Source organism: Triturus cristatus, chromosome 7 (assembly GCF_964204655.1).
Source record: "Triturus cristatus chromosome 7, aTriCri1.1, whole genome shotgun sequence".
Taxonomy (NCBI): domain Eukaryota; kingdom Metazoa; phylum Chordata; class Amphibia; order Caudata; family Salamandridae; genus Triturus; species Triturus cristatus.
In genome coordinates this window covers 859,765,705-859,783,440 of record NC_140590.1, presented here as the reverse complement: position 1 = coordinate 859,783,440, position 17,736 = coordinate 859,765,705, and the positions used below count along the sequence as shown (strand labels likewise).

The 17,736-nt window shown below is 48.9% G+C and overlaps 1 pseudogene; it reads left to right on the top strand.

Moving 5' to 3' along the window:
- The first annotated feature begins 13,238 nt into the window (after nucleotides 1-13,238).
- On the top strand, nucleotides 13,239-15,647 carry LOC146810756 (protocadherin gamma-B1 pseudogene; annotated as a pseudogene).
- Nucleotides 15,648-17,736: the final 2,089 nt, after the last annotated feature.

Genomic DNA, 17,736 nt, shown 5'->3' with positions numbered 1-17,736 from the left:
GTGGGACTTAGAATATTTCTTTTTATCCAAAGTTGGCAGGGATGTAGTATCCTGCTGGATACAGTCTAGTGTTCCTACTGCCTGTGAACCCACACTAAACACCCACCCACCACAGGCGTCACCAGTCAGGTGACCCTGATAATAAAAGGGGCCGAGCGCACGTGCTCCTGGCCAGTTACTAACGATATATCCAGTGTCTGGGTGCTCATTCATAAAGTATGCGGGCCTAGCGCCCCCACCACTTTACAAGCGCCTCACTTTTTCGCTTAACTCTGGAGCATGGGTCCTGGGCAGACGTGGTTTTCGATCTCGGAGGAATTAAACCAAGGGACCACTGCTGGGAACATCGCAAAGATGTGTGCTTGTCTTCAGCATTTTGAGCCCGCATGACATCGTTATCGTCTTTGAAGGGAAAAAGCAGTTCTTCCAGGTAAATATGAACACCGGTTTGCTACTGATTGCAGCATTTATTGACGGGGAGGACATGTACGGGAAGAGCTCTGTTTGCAACTTACATTTTAATTCCGTGATGGACAACGCTCTGAAAATGCGCAGCCTTGCGATAGATGTAATGGATAGAAATGGCAATCCGCCTGCCTTTCTTTAAAACAAGACACGTTTTCACATTATGAAGCCAGCCTTGTCTCGAATCGTATTTCCATTTCATTGAGTGTGAGGGTCTTGTATTGGTGTTGGTGTGGTGTCAGCCTATACCATGAGCCCTATTTTCAAATTCGACGTGAAAATTATTATCGTTTCTGGTAACAGCAATGCGCAAAGCTGGGTTTAAAACACGCTTTTGACAAAGAAGGTTCATCTCTTATTAACTGCCGTTCGTGGAGCGGAGCCCAAAAGACGGGACCCACACAAATAATATTTATTGTTGAAAATAACAACGTATTTCACCTGCAATTTGATTTTGGTGAAGAATGTGTCCCGGCGGACCACCAGATACACTTTCGGACGGTGGTCAGAAACGCGAGGTAGCTTATTATTTTATCACATTTGTTTTGATATCACTTCTGAAACTATTTATCCATGGGGATGAGAGGGGAGTGATACCTGAGGAAGGGCCTAATGATTTTGACTTCTTAGCTACAACTATGGGACTGGACGCCCTAAGCAAGTCACATTGGACGTAAATGACGTGATTGACTATCTTCCGGTATTCACTTTTACTTCCGTGTCCAGTCTGCCCAGCATTGAAGTTAGAACTGTGAAACCCTTCACTGCTGTATCACCAAAGGACTCGGGAGATCATGCGCTCAGCGCGGTGCCACACGACACACCCAGCAATCATTAGGCGTTGATTTCAGACAAGCAATTGGAATTACAGAAGAGTGCAGCGTTTTAACAAAGCTAAGACCTTGGGATCACACCTCTGACCAAGAGTGCAGACCTTGATGTAAGCAACAACACTCACACTGTCACCGACTGCATATTGTAGGCATAGATGAGGACAATATCGGGGGAGAGAGCGGCGCGAGTTTACAATATTCGCCATGAGTTCGGAATTGACACCCCACACTGTTCTACTGCAGCAAGTCCCAACGCTTAAAAATGATTCGCCCTCACCTCCGAGAACGGCCAGGTCTATGTCCTGAAATCGTTTCATTATGAAACTCATCATTTTCAGTTCCAAATATAGGCTAGAGATGCGGTCATCCTTCTCCCAGCAGTAATGTCTGCGTACATGACTTTATTTCCTTTCCGTTTTAACTATTTGCAACACATTTGATTATCTAGAAACAGAGTTCTCCCCTCGAATTGCTGATCAGGGCTACTCGGTGGTGTCAAAGGTCAGAGCAGCCCATCCAGACAGCGGGTACAACCCCCGGCTCTTTTATAACGTGATCCAAGCCAAGCGGATCCCCCTTGTCTAAGGGGGATCAAATACAGGAAGACAAGGACGTCTCGAGTCGTTCCGGGATCCGTGGGAACAACCAGAAGCTGGTAATTCTGGCGAACAACCAGGGCGAACCTCTGCTTTCCAGGTCACCTTCACTTTAGTGACTATCCGAAAAGAAACCCAATTCGGATATCACCGCGGCTCTGTAAGCGAGGACCTTATGTCAAATGTTATTCTGTGTTTGGCCATATCCCTTTCCTTGATTTTCCTCCCTATGTCCTATCGTAATATTCTTCCTTACGTTAAAGATTAAAAGAGTAAAAATGACTTTATATTTTGTATAACTGCAAGTGATTCATATTTTATTTAGTGATTCATTGCTTATACGTTTATTTACTGATTGAGCATAAACGATTACTTTACACCCTTACACCAGGAGCCCTAAAACATCGTGAAACCGAATTAAACGTAGTGACTGACATGCACACAACAGTTAAACTCAGTACGAGCATTCTTTCAATGGACAATGTCTGAATCTACAACCTGAGTTAATCCACTATAGAACTTCAATGACAGTGATTCTAGAACATCACTCCCATAAAATATCAGGATCTAAGGCAGTAATAGCTGGGTGTGGCCAGTGAAGCTCGGTCGAGTCCACCTTAACTGTAAAAGAAAAGAACCTCTACTATCTGGATTCCATTTTGCCTAACTGAGGGTGACTGCCTAGAAAGTAAGCTAGCCTTGGTAAATACGTGGACTCCCTTCCACAAATGTTATTCGTGCCTCTCTCCCACCCCGCCCCCCCCCAAGCCAGAGCAGTGCACCTTTCCTGAAAATTATGTACATTATTTTGATTTTAAAATAACCGGTTTCAATTAATGAGTTTCGACTTCTTTGTTTCGCTGACAAACGGCTAAAATGTGTATTATATTAGTTTCCGAATGTAATATACATATGCAACACTTTTTGTCCTGAGGCTTGTTCTTTTGGCACCCATCAATATTATCACGCATCTCAAGCGGTGTTGTTGAAAGCGAATTCTAAAGAACACCTTCTTCACAAGGAGCTTAAGTCCTGCATTCACAGGCCTTAAACTGGGAATGCCACTTAGATTGCTAAATAAAAAAATATGCAATATATTTGTGTGAAAGCACTTCTTGTAATGTGGAATGCCCCTGCAGCAAATGTCAGGGCCTAGGCTCTCACAGAAATGTAAACAAATATTGAAAGTACCACGAGTGGTGGGGGAGTTTGGGGGGCAACAGAAGGAAAGGGTGGGGTGAAGTAGCAACAGAGGTGTTTGTGAGGATGTCCCGCATGGAGAAAAAAACTATGTAAAAAAAAAAAAAATCAGGGACGGTGGGGAGGCGGGGAAATCAGTTGACACTTGGGTTGGAGCGATGAGGAAGCAACATAGAATGCGAGGGCAAATGATTGGGAGGAAGCAGCATATAAGGCAGCCGCAGTCGGTAGTAGGAGTAACTGCAGGGCGGTGACGTGGGGAGGGGCAGGGTGGGGGGTAGTAAACTATGGATTACGGAGGTTTACAGGTAAGTTAACATATAAATTAATAAAACTAATTTCGTTGCGTGCACAGCATCGCATTTGGGGATGCAGTGCACGCAACGAAATTCGTTTTATTAATTGATATGTTAACTTACCTGTAAACCTCCGTAATCCATAGTTTACTACCCCCACCCTGCCCCTCCCCACGTCACCGCCCTGCAGTTACTCCTACTACCGACCGCGGATGATATAAGGGTGAGAGGGAAACGTGCAGTCATGAAGTGCCGAATAGCAGAGAAAAAGTAGCTCCCTGCATATGAGCAGTGGAAGGAGACAAGTAATCCAATCAAAAGGATGTTGAAAAAGCTCTGGTCCAGGAGATGGACAAACACAAGAGAGCAAGAAACGCTGTTGATAAGAAGCTTGCATTAGAGTGACCAGCAAGCCAATTATTGGTAAGCAGTGGGAAGGCACTAAGTCCACTAGAGAGGGAGAGAGAGGGCAAGGAAGAGATAGAGGGAGAGAAAGACCGACCCACGGTTCCCACCAGCAGCGGTCCGTGGAGGGAGTTCCATGGGGCGTAACGGCTTGGCGGGTGAGGGGCAGGGTGGGGGGTACTAAACACCGGAACATGGATAATTGGAGGTAAGTAAACAATTAAATAAATAAAACAAATTTCGTAGCGCGCGCTGCACCGCATTTTGTGATGCAGGGCGCGCTACGAAACTCGTTTTATTTATTTAATTGTTTACTTACCTCCAATTATCCATGTTCCGATGTTTAGTACCCCCCACCCTGCCTTTCCGCCCCACGGAACTCCCTCCACGAACCGCTACTGGTTCCCACTCTCTGTTTTCAATCAGGGAGGCGCTTGGTTTGTAGCTGTAGAGACTCTCCAGGCTCCTCAGGCTTAAACCTATAACCTAGCGGGACAGCAGGTCATAGGGATGGCCAAGGCATGTTTGTCTGGACAGGAGAGTCGCTCAATGGCGCACACATGGAGGGAGAAGAGTCCCTGCATGTTGCAGTCATTGATTTTTGCCTTTTGAAAATGGGCTCACTGTGTGGGAGTTTATTATTGAAAACCTCTTGGCACTGGTCTTACTAGGGTGGTGGTACGTGGAAGAGCATGGTTGTAGGGCTCAAAGAGCCAAGTATTCAACAGTCTCTACAAGCTGCTCTATCTAGAGTGAAGTGCAGAGCAGAGGACGAGCCGCCACTGTGTTTGTGCCAGAACATCTAAAGATCCCCACAAGCCGCAGTTCTCAAGAACTGTGAGGGCAATAGGGGCAAAGGGATTCTAATGATCTGACCATGGAGCCGTCAGTTAGCTTTCCATTCAAAAAAAAAAAAAGCAGAAACTTTGGTATGAAGACATGACGGCATTCACAACTGGCGGCCACTGACCTGCTGGGATCACTTCTGGGTCATGGTTCAACTAACTGGAAGTGACATACAGTGTGCAGGACTATCTGGTAGAGAGGGCTGCAGGCTACATGCCTCTTTCGCTTCTCATGCATGGCCACTGGAGACCCAGAACTTGATAGCACTGCTCACAACACGTTTTCCTCACAGCCAAACCTTTATTGTGCAACTTGGTTAGTGATATGTTATTAATGAAAGTGACAGAATTATATGCTATATTTTATGACTTCCCCCATCTGGACATGAATATAGGTGGACTTCGAGGTGCGATAGGTGAGTAGTAGCTCTTAATTGCCTGGTTTCAAACATTTCAACATATTGCTATTTATTAATAGCGTGAATAAGTGTGCCCTTATGTGGGCATATGGTGCTGGGCTCTTTCTTTTTAGGGGTCATGTGGCCACTGACTCCACTTCAATGACAGGTAACCCTTGCTGCCCACGGGGTGGAGGTGGGAGGGGGCTATCTGGGCCCCTGCTTGTGGGAACTGACATTACCTCCTCCTCGTAAGTCTTCCTCGCCACATGACTAACAAAGTGAGCTTCAGCTCCACACCAGAACCCTCCAAAGTGAAAAAGGACAGCCTCCCATGCCTCCCATCCCTTCCCAATATGGCCGACCCAATCCACCCTTGATGTCTATAAGAGGCGGGCCGGCCCAACCATTCAGCCTGTTTGTTCTGCCCTGCGCCCCTCCATTTTTGTTTATGCCCTGCTTTAGCGGGCTCTAGGATTTGGGCTCTGCTGTCTGGCGGCCAGGCACAGACGGGCTCGGGCGGGGAATACTTTCAGCCCGGCTCCCGGGAGGGCTGTGGGTTCCCTTTGACTCGCTGCTTCTTAGGGAGGGGCGTAATTGACATTGCTGGGTTTTCCCTACTATAGCCTTTTTGGCCTTATGGTTCAGGCCTCTGCCTCTTACCCTGCATATCAGGTTTTCGACTCCTGGTTGTCTAACGGCACTGTGTGCTCACTTACGTGGGCTACCCCCTTTACAGTGGTGGAGCGCGTGCTTGCATGTCGGAGGCCCCGGTTTCACTCCCCGGCATCTCCGAGTCTCTCTGTTTCAGGTTTCCCTTGGCCCGACTCGGCCTGCGGCGGCTTTTGCCGCCTCCTGTGGCAAGACGCTCAGGTTCACGTCTCATTCCCTGTGGCTGCTGTGGGGAATTCCCGACCCCTCATCTTGTGGCCTTCCGGCCATGCTTTTGCGGCCTCTGGGGTAGGGGGTTTTCCTCGCTTGCGGCCCTGCACGGGTGGGTTCTGCTGGGGAGTTTACCTGGCTTGCCGTCCTCCTGTTGGCATCAAGGGGTTACCTGGATGTCAGGCCAGGGGCGGCCCACCTCCAATTTTGCGGCCGCGCCCCCATGTCCCTGCCTCCACGGCTTACCTTCTGATGCCGGGGCGGGTATGGTCCACCGCGCCCCCGGGGTCCTCTCATGGGGTCATGTCCTGTACTACGGTAGTTTTGCGGGGTCTACAACGTGGCTGGTGCCGTTTTTTCTTCCCGCGTGTTTTTCCCAGCCTCCGTTGGATGGAGCCGGACTGTTGGCAAACGGGAGTACCTCGCTAGGACGACCTCCAAGGGGCGGGGCCTGGCTCATCACTCAGGGCTGTGTCCCTCAGGTGTGGCGGATCCGGCAGCGGCTTCTTCCGGTTTTTCCCCATTTTTGACCAGGATTCTGGTCTGTGGGTTCTGTCTGTGAGCCGGTGTTGTTCCTGTCTGGGGGGGTATGGCGGAGGGCGCAGGCTGCGTCCTCCTCCGTGGTGATACTCTCATCTTGCACGCCCATGGTTATGTTGGGGTTTCTTGTGCCCACGCTCTTCTTTCTCCCCACACAGCAAGCTGGACTGCCTCGTTTACGGCTGCAGTGGTGGTGTGCAAAGGCTCCACGATTACGTTGTTTTGGGGTCAAGGTGGCCCTGTGCTGGACGGCAGGAACACATCCTCTGGGTGAGTGTTATATGTTCATTTATTTTTGTGTTCTTTAACATCTCCTAAGGGATCTCTACCACTTGTTGCTGTGCTAGGTCTCTGTTACCTCCTGGCTTTTCGTTCGTTGTGACGAGATTTTTGTGGGAAGAGACCCGCATTAGGGCTAGATTTCCAGGTTATATTCCCTATTACGTGCACTGCTTGACACAGTGTTGGGACCTTCCGGGTGTTTTCTCGATCTGTCTTTCTTCTGAGTTCCATGGGGTGGTACTCCACTCCTCTTGTTGAGCTGTATGTTTTGCCGTTTATGTGCTGGTAAATCGTGCATTCTAGGACCTTTGGCCTGGTGGGGTGTGTGTTTCCCCTTCCCAGGCTTCACTTCCAGGTTTTGGTCCTGCGGTCCTTCCATCTTGTATACTCCTGTCCCTGCCTGCTCTCCACTGTTGTGCAGGGTCTGTCCTTCTCGGTCCTGGTTGATGTGGCCTTCAGGGATTCCGAGGGCTGTGGGCGACTGCATGTCTGAAGGGGCGGTCCTCTGTTTGCTCCTGTTCTCCCTTTTCAGGGCTGCTTCTGTAGTGTCCGGGGGGGGCTTTGGCTTCTGCTCCTGTTCCTGGAGTCTTGCTTTTCTTGCCAAGGCCGTGGCAGTGGTGTCCCCTCCTCCTCCCACTCCATGGCTCGGCGGGCGTCCCTTGCGCCCCCCTCCTGGTCATGTTTCTCCTCGCTTCCTGGGGGTTGGGGCTCCGTTGCCACTGATGGGTCACTCCAGTTGTCGGTTGTTGGGCTCCCCGGGTCGGTCCCGCGTGCTGTGGCTTTGTGGTTGATCTCCTCCTTTGGGTAGCTGTCCCCCTTCGGCTGGTTTTGTGTGGCCCCCCGGCTATTCATATCTGGGTTCTCTACCCTGGTGAGGGACTTCCATAGGGAGGGTTTTGGGATCCTTGTGCCTTGGTGACTGGCAGTGCTTGCCCGGTCTGTCCGTTGGGGTTCCTCCCCGTCTGGTTGGTCCCAGTGCTCTGGGGGCTTTCCCGACTTCGCCTGTTCCCGTAGGTGTCCTTTCTCTTGCCCCAGTGTCTCCCTTCCCGCCCTGTCTACCAGTACGGCTGGTGGTCTTTGTGTTCTGGTCTCCCCTTCCCGGATGATGGCGGCCTTTTTGGCCTGTTGGGTGTGCATGGGTTCCCGGTCTGTGCTGTGTCGGTTGCTACACCTGTTGGCAGTTTTCTCGTCTGCCTTCTGTTGACCGTTCCTTAGCTTGTTTGCCCCTGCCCCGCGGGGGCTTCTTGTTGCTCTCCTGGGCGGTTTGTACCCTGCCTCATTCTCCAGGGGGTTTGCCCCTTTGGTTTTTTGGCAGGGTGGTGCTGTCCTTACCTCGGTCATTTTCTTCCGGTTTGTGTCCCCGGTGCTGGCTTTTTTCTACCTTCTCATCCGGGCTCCCGGCTTTGCGCTTCCTATGGTCCCTTTGCTTCTGTGGGTACTGGGCTTGTTGACCTGGCCGGGACATTTGTCCTGTTGGTGGGGCTCGCCTGGGGGCTTCTCGATTGGTTTCTGACCCTGCGGATGTTGGACCTGGTGTCAGGCTCACCTGAGGTCTCCGCAGGGACAGGAGGCAGGAGACAGATGAAAAGATCCCAACTTCCCTCTACCACCAGTCCGTCCAACATGGTCAAAACAGTACCAGTGAATAGGGGGAAGAGGGGAGACAAGGGAAGGAGAAGGTAGAGGCAGGTCCAGCACACGTCCCGCACCACAGAAGCACCACTGGGATCCAGAGGAATTCCTGTGAGCAGAAGGCTGAATCAATAGTCGGCTAGACTAGGAGCAAGCATACATAACTGTTCTACAAAATATTCTACCTAGAAATCTCCCATCTTCCGCTTGTGTCCACAGATAAATAAAAGGCACAACCAGATGCAATATTTCCTAAACACAGATAAAATTATATTAAAACTTAATGACACTGATTCACAGTTGTGCAGTCATGTGGTAGTTTAGTTGAGAAGCTTACCCCAAACATGTGAAGAACTGGAATGCAGGGTGGCTAAATAAGAAAGTATGTTGTTGTAGGTTGTTAGCAGCACAACCTTCAAGAGAAAAAATGAAAACCAAAATAAGCAGCCACCTAATCAGTAGAGCCTGCAGGTCCTTATAGTGTCATACAATGGGGGTAGAAGCAACCAACTTCCCCTGCAAGCTCCGAGCTCTGTAATATGCAGCTATATGCTCCTTGCCTCAAGAGTCGACTTAGCTGTCCATAGTAAATTTGTACCATTCAAATAATGCTAACAATGTGCAAGAGCACCATGTATAGGGTCAAAAACATAAGCAAAATGCAGATGCCTCGATGCGCACACCAAGAATAAGCCCCTACATAGCAAGCGGGAAGGACAACCCCTGGGGAGCCGCCTAAGCTAGCGCTAGCGCGTTACCGCCAAAACAATGAGGATTCTGTCGTAGGGGCTGAGAGGAGCGGAGACGGGCCAAGGAAGACCCCCATGCCGCTAACAGGAAACGGAGTCTGCAGGCAGGCGAAAGTACACAGCAACTCCCAGAGACGAGGTGGCACCAGCAGACTCGACGCACCAACACTGGAACTCGAGACCCAGAAATGGCAGGAGTGACCCAGACGTTCAAAGGCCTAGGAAAAACAACTAGAACACAAAGTGCCTGTGTTTCCGACACGTCACGTTTTATATGGGTTGTGACTCCACCCTCACCTCCCCGTTCGCTGCAGCGCTAGATCGGGCACCACCATGACACCTGAGTGATTTTGCTCAGTGGTCCGTGTTGTGTCTCTGGGCACAGGCTCATTCGAGTCTGGGGTTTTGTGTCCTGCAACAGCTTTTTATACATCCCTTGGGGATTTTTGTTTGAACAGTGCTTGTAATTGTCCGGTGCTGCTGGTTCTCCCGGTTCTCTCCCCCGGATGGGGCCCGGAGCTCACTGTGTGGATTGCATCCACTTCTTCTTTGTCCCTAGTTTTGGGTTACTGGGGCCTGCCGGCTCGGGTTTGATCCCAGGTGTGTTCACATTACTCGGGCTTGTTCCGCCCTACTCTTCTGTCCTTCTCGCCTTTGGTGTGTTGCTGCCTGTGGCCTCGCCTCAGTGTTCACTCCAGTTCCTGTCAGATCTCTGTTTTTCGGCTGGGTCGGTCCGGGGTGTTGGTTGTATAATTTGCCACCTGGGTGTTCGCCTCGGCGGCTCATTTGCTGCATGTGGTACGTTGCGGGGATGGTTTGCTTGGCCCCTGCGCTGGGCTGTCTCGCTCATTCGTTTTGTATTCCCCTTCCTTCCGGGTTCGTTATGCTTTCTAGTGCATGAGGTCCCCTGGTGGGCGTTTGCCGTCCTGTTTGGGGCTTGGCCTTGGTCCCTTTTCCGCTCTTCGGCCACCGTGGGCGGCCTTGTGGGCTTTCCGCTGTTGGCCAGTTGGGTGCCCTTGGTAGACGGGTCGCTTCGATGTCGTTTCCTGCGGCCTCCGGGGTCTGTTTTGCCTTGCGCCTGCCTGGGCTCTATCATTGCTGTCACGCTTCTTTCCGGGGGTCCTTTGGGCGACTGTGGTCCGTGTCCCGCCTGTCTCTCCTTTGCTGGTGGGGTTTGGGTGACCTTCCTTTTTGTTGTTCGGGTAGGGTGCTGGTTTCCTTTCTGCACCTCCGTCCGTTCTTGCGGCTCCTACCGGTCTGGTTTGTTTCAGTCTGGTTCCTCTGCTTTGGCCCTCGGTTGCCACCAGGCCTGGTGGGTTTTGTTTTCGTCTTCCCCTCCGGTCATTGGATTGGGGGTGGTTTGACTCTCTTGCTGTTGGTGATCCACCGTGCAGTTTGGATGGGCTTCGGTCACACTGTGTCTCTTGCTGCTGTGGCTTCTTGTTGTGTCACTGTGGTGTGGATGCCCTCTGTTTCTTCGGTTCCAAAGTCTGGGCTTCTTCTTCTTTCTCGCTGTTGGCTGTCCGTCGAACGGTCTTGGTGTGTTTGGGCCGGCTTCCTGTTTTCTGTTCTGGGGCCGGTTTGTTGTTCCTTATGGCTCCGGTCGGTTTCATCCCATGCCTTCTCAGTCCGCCTTCTGTCGGTGGTTTTTGGACCTGCTTCTGGCGGGCCTCCATGACTCGGGGGTCCGAGGTTTTGGCCCCTCCGGTGTCTTTTTCATGGGCTGGTTCTTCCTGCTCGTGGTTGCCTCTCTCTTGGGTGGTACTTCCACTCGTCTGTGTTTTTGGGTTTGCCCTGTTTCATTGGAATCTCCTTCTGGTCCGTTGGTTTCTTGTGAATTTCCATGAAGCCGCTTAGCTTTGGTATGTGCTCACTTTGTTAGTCATGTGGTGAGGAAGACTTATGAGGAGGTAATGCCCCGGTTACTTACCGGTAATCTTCATTACTCCGAGTAGAGTCTTCCTCGCCATATGAGTTCCCATCCCTCCCTCCCTTTTGGCTTTCGGCTTCATGTTTATGCTTGGTATTCCGGGCTGAATGGTTGGGCCAGCCCACCTCTTATAGAGGTCAAGGGTGGATTGGGTCGGCCATATTGGTATGGGATGGGAGGCATGGGAGGCTGACCTTTTTTGCTTTGGAGGGTTCTGGTGTGAAGTTGAAGCTCACTTTGTTAGTCATGTGGCATGGAAGACTCTACTCGGAGTAATGAAGATTACCAATATGTTACTGGGGCATTTGTAGAGATATGTCCCTTCAGCAGATGATCAAAGGCTGTGCAGACAAATGAACCGTGCTTGCGCGCCCCTGTCTAGAAATAGTCATATGATGTATTTTTAGCAAACTGCGACCATAAAAAAGGTGGCAACATGAATACCTCCAGCATAGCAAAGTAGAAATACTTTGCACAATAAAAAGAGCAATGAAGGTGGATGTCAAGGAGGTAAAGAAATCCTTGCTGATGCCAGGCTCTGGCTGGGTCGTTCATCAAAACGTCGAGGTCACACTGACCCGGCTTACTATTTGCAGCTCTTGTTACATACATTATTATTGAGTAGGACCTCAAACATTTAAATCCAGATGTCCTTCTGAAGTTATTACAAATTAAAGTTACGAGAAAAATTACCGTATCAGAACCTGTGACTCATAAAATGTAAAGTGACGTCAGAGGCAGCTGCTTATCACAATGTAGCGTTTTCGACCAGGTTAAATACATATATGTTCTGGCAGCTGCAGAGGTAAAAGCACGCAGCTACTGCCTCACAGGCATTTGCCCCCATCCTACCTTCTGCATCCCCCTAAAACTACTTTTGTAACAAGTGTTCGTACTTCGTCTAATTTGACTAACAGTGACATCACATTTCCAAAGAGTTGGAACGTGTAGCATCCATGTTGCCAACTTTCCTTTATCGTTTAAAAAATGACCGGATTCAGTGGATTTAACATATCCTACTTAGCATTTTAAGACGGAGTGTTAAAATGTTCCCGTATTAGGCATTTATGCAATGTGATGGCGTTCCACGATAATGAGATGCAGAATGTTGAGGTCTTGGGGCGCGCACACGTACATATTCACATACCTTGCCTCTGTGGACAAGCTATTTGATACCAAATTACACTGAAAATGCAAACACGGTAAACGCGCGTTACAGCCTTTAAATAACCATACAATACACAATTACATCAAGAGATATCGCGAGGATTAGTCTAAACATGTGCACAATGTATTAAGAAATGTATTTTACATTGTTATTGGTGAATTGTTTGCAGCATCTGAAACATTTGGCTAGTTCTTCCGCTATTTTCATGGTTTGTTTTTCTTTGCACATGAAATAAATACTTGTGACTCAAAAGGAGACGACAGCGTGCACTTTAGCGTGAAGTGGGAAAGCAACTTTGTCCACGGAGATGTGCCGAGTGCGTCTTCAGCTGTTTCCCCGTAGAAAAAATGTAAACGAAGCAGGTGTGGATATGTAGGTGCATACAGTGCTTGAAATGGAATAATAGAAGCTACTGAGAAGTGCCGGTACTCCCCAATTAAAAGTATTAGGGCACTCTTGAGAAGTGCCGGTACTTTCCCTCTCAAAATAAAAAAGTGCCGGTACTCCATACCGGAGAGTACCGGCCCATTTAAAACACTGGGGGCAGATTTACAAGCCCCTTGCGCCACTTTTCGGTAACTTTGAACATGGGGAAAGTGACGCAAAAGTGGCGCAAGGGGCTTGTAAATATGCCCCTGGGTGCATACCAAGGAACCGCCTGTTTTCTGCTTCAATTAGTTTTATCAATGCAGTGTGGTTTTCTTTCTCAATAGATGTAATGCGTTGACACTCACATATTGTAGTTCACAAAAAAACCACGAGATGGCGCTAAACTACTAATAAAGTGTCATAGAAGGGCGGGGGAAGCTCATGCGCCTCCGACGCAGAGCCAACATGCTTTTTCCTGCTTATTCTTCCGAGCACAGACATCGATCTATGATAAGGAAAACATCTGATAAAGAGGACACTCTTCTTGGAGCCAAATGATCAAGTCTGACAATAAATGACAAAACCTTTGAATCTCGCATCGCCCAGAGGTTTGGAATACCGCGGACCTGCCATTGAATGCAGCCGGACATGGAAGTGATAAGCCCGCGGCTGACAGGACAGTGGCGGCTGCGATGTTTTCTGCTTTTCATTCTCCGGGATTCTGTTCTGGGTCAGATCAGATATTCAGTACCCGAGGAGCTCGAGCGAGGGGCCGCTGTCGGAAACATCGCTAAGGATTTGGGGATCAGCACGGATCGCTTGAAATCCCGTGGACCCCGAGTCGTGTCCGAGGACAGGAATCAGTTCTTCCAGGTGGATACAAGCAGCGGTGATCTACTGATCGCCGAACGGATCGATAGAGAGGGGAGCTGCGGCCAGAGCGCTGTGTGTGCACTGCACGCGGAGCTGGTAATCAAAAACCCATTGGAAATGCATCGCCTTGAAATCGAGATTACGGATGTAAATGACAACGCCCCGTCCTTTCACGAGAACGAATTAACCCTTAATATTGTTGAGTCTTCCTTTGTGGGGACGAAGTTTCCAGTAGGGCACGCCATCGACCATGATATTGGATCAAATTCTGCCCAAGGTTACACGTTGAGCCCAAACCCCAACTTCGACCTAAACATTATCAGAAGTTCTGACAACAGCATATCTCTGGAACTGGTGCTAAACAAGCTGCTTGATCGTGAAGAAATGGCGCTTCATAAACTGATTCTCACAGCATTTGATGGCGGGAGTCCAAAGAAGTCTGGAACTGTGCAAATACACGTCCACGTAAGTGACGCAAACGACAACGCCCCCATATTTGTCCAGTCAGTTTACAAAATACAGCTATTAGAGAACGTACCCCTGGGCACAGTAGTTGTACAGGTGACTGCCAGAGATATAGACGAAGGACCAAACAGTGAGGTCACTTATGGCTTTAACAAGCGGGTCCCGTCAGGTGTGCTTCAGATGTTCACCATAGATGAACTCACAGGTGTGATCACAGTGCGGGGAGCGGTGGATTTCGAGGCCTCCGAGGTATATGAGCTGTCAGTGGAAGCCACGGATCGAGGGCCGTACCCTATAGCCGGACACTGCAAGGTAGTGGTGGAAATCATTGATGTGAACGACAACGCTCCCGAAATCACCACGACGTCTCTGTCCAGCTCTGTCCCCGAAGATGCCCCCGGCGGGACCGTCATCGCGCTCCTGATAGTGTCAGACAAGGACTCCGGGGATAACGGGAAGGTGGACTGTACCATTCCAGCAGCCCTCCCCTTTACGGTACAGAATACTTTCAACAACCACTACTCACTGGTCCTGAAGCAGCCCCTGGACCGCGAGTCTACAGGGGAGTACAGCATCCCCATCACCGCCACGGACAGAGGCGCGCCTGCTCTCACCTCCACCACAACCCTCACAGTGCGAGTGTCTGACGTCAATGACAACAGCCCCCGGTTTGCTAAGACTTCTTACTCTATCCACTTAACGGAGAACAATGTTCCGGGGACCCACCTGTTTACAATCTCTGCAGCAGACTCGGATCTGAAAGAAAATGGCTACGTCACATATTCTATTACATCAAACAGCTTTTATGATAATCCTGTTTCAATAAACTCAGAAAGTGGCAAAATCTATGCACTCAAATCGTTTGATTATGAGGAGATAAGACATTTTCAATTCTATGTCCACGCAAAGGATGCTGGGACCCCCGCCCTCAGCAGTAGTGTATCCGTCGATGTATTTGTTCTCGACCAAAACGACAACCCTCCAGTAGTGCTGCTCCCCCACCCCGGAACGGACTCTTTTGGCACCGAGTACATCCCTCGGACCGTGGAGCCCGGCTACCTCGTGTCAAAGATAACAGCGGCGGATGCGGACAGCGGATACAACGCCTGGTTACAGTATCACTTACTGCAAAGCAGGGGAGATCCTCTCTTCAAAGTCGGGCTGTACTCGGGGGAGATACGAACATATCGAGCCATCGAGTACCGAGACGGAAGCCACCAGCGGCTGATCCTGCTCGTGAGGGACCAGGGAGACCCGGCTCGATCCAGTACAGCCACACTCCGCGTCAGTATCATGGACAGTAACAGCGAGAAGGTATCCGAATTCACAGAGCGCCGCGACGAGGGGGGCCCGATGCCGGATTTAAACCTGTATTTGGTTATTGCAATCGCTTTCGTTTCCTTTGTTTTTCTGGTAACAGTTATCATATGTGTGGCCTTAAAAGTTTATGGAAGTGGCGGTGACGTCGCAAGCTGCGCCCAGCCTTCCTGCTTGATATCCGACGGAAGTCTGCCCTACACTCCGAACAACAGCTACAACGTGTGTCTGAGGAATTCTAAGATTGACTTTTTGGACGTCACTGGCGCCTGCCTCCTGTCCCTGGGGGGCAATTCCATCCCCAAGGATCTGGTGGAGGGGAGCAGAGGATCGTACACAGCGGATCTCGTGTGTTTAGACGACGACGCGGTAAGAGTGATTTCAACTACTGAAATACATTAGTACCAAAGAATTTAATGCAATTAAAGACAAATAATATTGTATGTACCTACTCAAATTTACTATAATCATTGCGTGGTTGAACATTCTGATCGAATAATGCATTGAGTATTGAAACTTCGTTCCACTGTTTTAGTAATATTGTTTTATGAAATACCCCACAGTCAGAGCTCACCTACAAAAACTTTACAACCTTATACATTTACTTCTATGGAGCGTCATAGGGGCATATTATTAACAAGCCAGGTGATAAAATTATCGCCGCTTTAGCGGCAGAAAACTTCAGCTAAAGCGGCGATAATGGGCTTTATAATATGCTCTATGGAATTCGAATTGAAGCTCATGTTAGATGTCCTTCACATCTAACATGCTCACTCATCGAGCCTTTAGTTATTATTCCCTAAACGTTCACCTATAGTCTACGCCTGTCAAATAGCCCCCAGCTAAGAAGCTTCTAGATGTTGACTCAAGAGCCCTCCTGCTGAGCCTTTGGCTTCAGTTGGATCACCAAGACCTCAAAAGGGATCCCCAATCTTATTGCCTTAACAAGGCATTCCATCTCAACTGTCTTGCTGCATTGTTCATATCATGTTTGGGAGGTGAGGCAGTGCACCACCCCATTTGTACGGGAGTTTCTTGACCATCAGTTAAACTGGGCTTTTGCACAGCAAGATGTTATGTGCGATAACGAGAGAAGGGAGTTTCTTCCCACTATAGAAGTATTTTTATTTTTTGGGCTCTTATGACCCAGGTTGCCATGACTCCTTCTAGGCTCAGGGAAGATTTTTTGCACAGCTTTGCCATGTGTCCCTTCCTCTCTCTTTTCTTCTGCCAGAAATACACACAGAAATCTGTCTAAAGTAGCTCCCCTGTATGGGAACGCTTAAAACCTGCCCATCAACAATAAGAAGGTAGCATGTTGAACTTAGTTATTTTTCCATGTGCAGTTAGGTTTGGAATACATATCGAATCCAGCCAAAGCCAGATGCTGACAGTTAAAACAAATGAAGAAAGCCTGTGAAGGCGCCTTTCAACCCAATTAGCATTTTTTATTTCAGTCAAATTGATTAGCATTGGCAGTGTTTTAAATGGAAAACAATAAGTGCAGGTACTCGCCAAATAGAGCCGTGGACTAAGCGTGGAGTTTGGGGTTGGGGATTAGGGCGGGGCAAGGGGTGGGGCAAAGGACGGGTAGGTTTTTTAAACTTCTTCAAGCTTTGAATGTAAGAAATCTGCATGATTTGTAAGAATGTTGGATGAGATGTGGAAAAGAAAGAATCATCTCAGCAATTCTACCAGGCAATGCATATGGTTGACTCCCTATATCCAGCCACTCACAGATACAATATCTCGGCTTGGTAGGGATTCCAAAGCTAATTAAAGCATTCTTGAAAGAGATTCGATAACCCCATAGTGATGCTAGACGTTTAGAGAGTCACCAAATTCCTGAATTAAATAAATGCCAACATCCTAATGAATATTTACTCTCACATTTGTCCTTGTTGCCAATTTATGTGGTGCTGAAAAAAAACATTGATAGGTTGGCTGTCAGACTCTGCGCTTCGTTACTTTGTCCACTTTCTGCTGCCAACTGTTAGTCCCAATTGATGGGATCACAAAGTAGTTTTTATTTCCATTTCCAACACTCATTATGGAGCTTCCCGATTAATAAAAGTGGCGCAGGCTTCAGAAGTGCCAATTTATAAATACATTTGACTCTACAGTTTTAAACATGCTGCATCATTTGTTCACAAAGCTGACGATATTTTGTAAATTAAACTCACATAAAATGTCAACAGTTCCCCAACAGTCAATTCAATTTCCTCGGCCAAGACATGAAAAAAGGCACTTTATGCACCCAAGCTTTGAGTTTTCTGGAGTCTAGAATACTGCTACAAACAACTAACCCTGGGCGTAGTGGGCGTAGTGGGGCTACGTGGAGCATCGCGTAGTGTGGTCAAATCTACGCACACTTGCGCACTCCGTGTAGCCCCACTACGCGCCGCCCGCCTCCCACCCGCCCTCATTTTAAAATAATTTAAAGTATTTTAAAGTAAGAAAATGCCTTACCTGAGGTGCGGCGTCCCGGGGC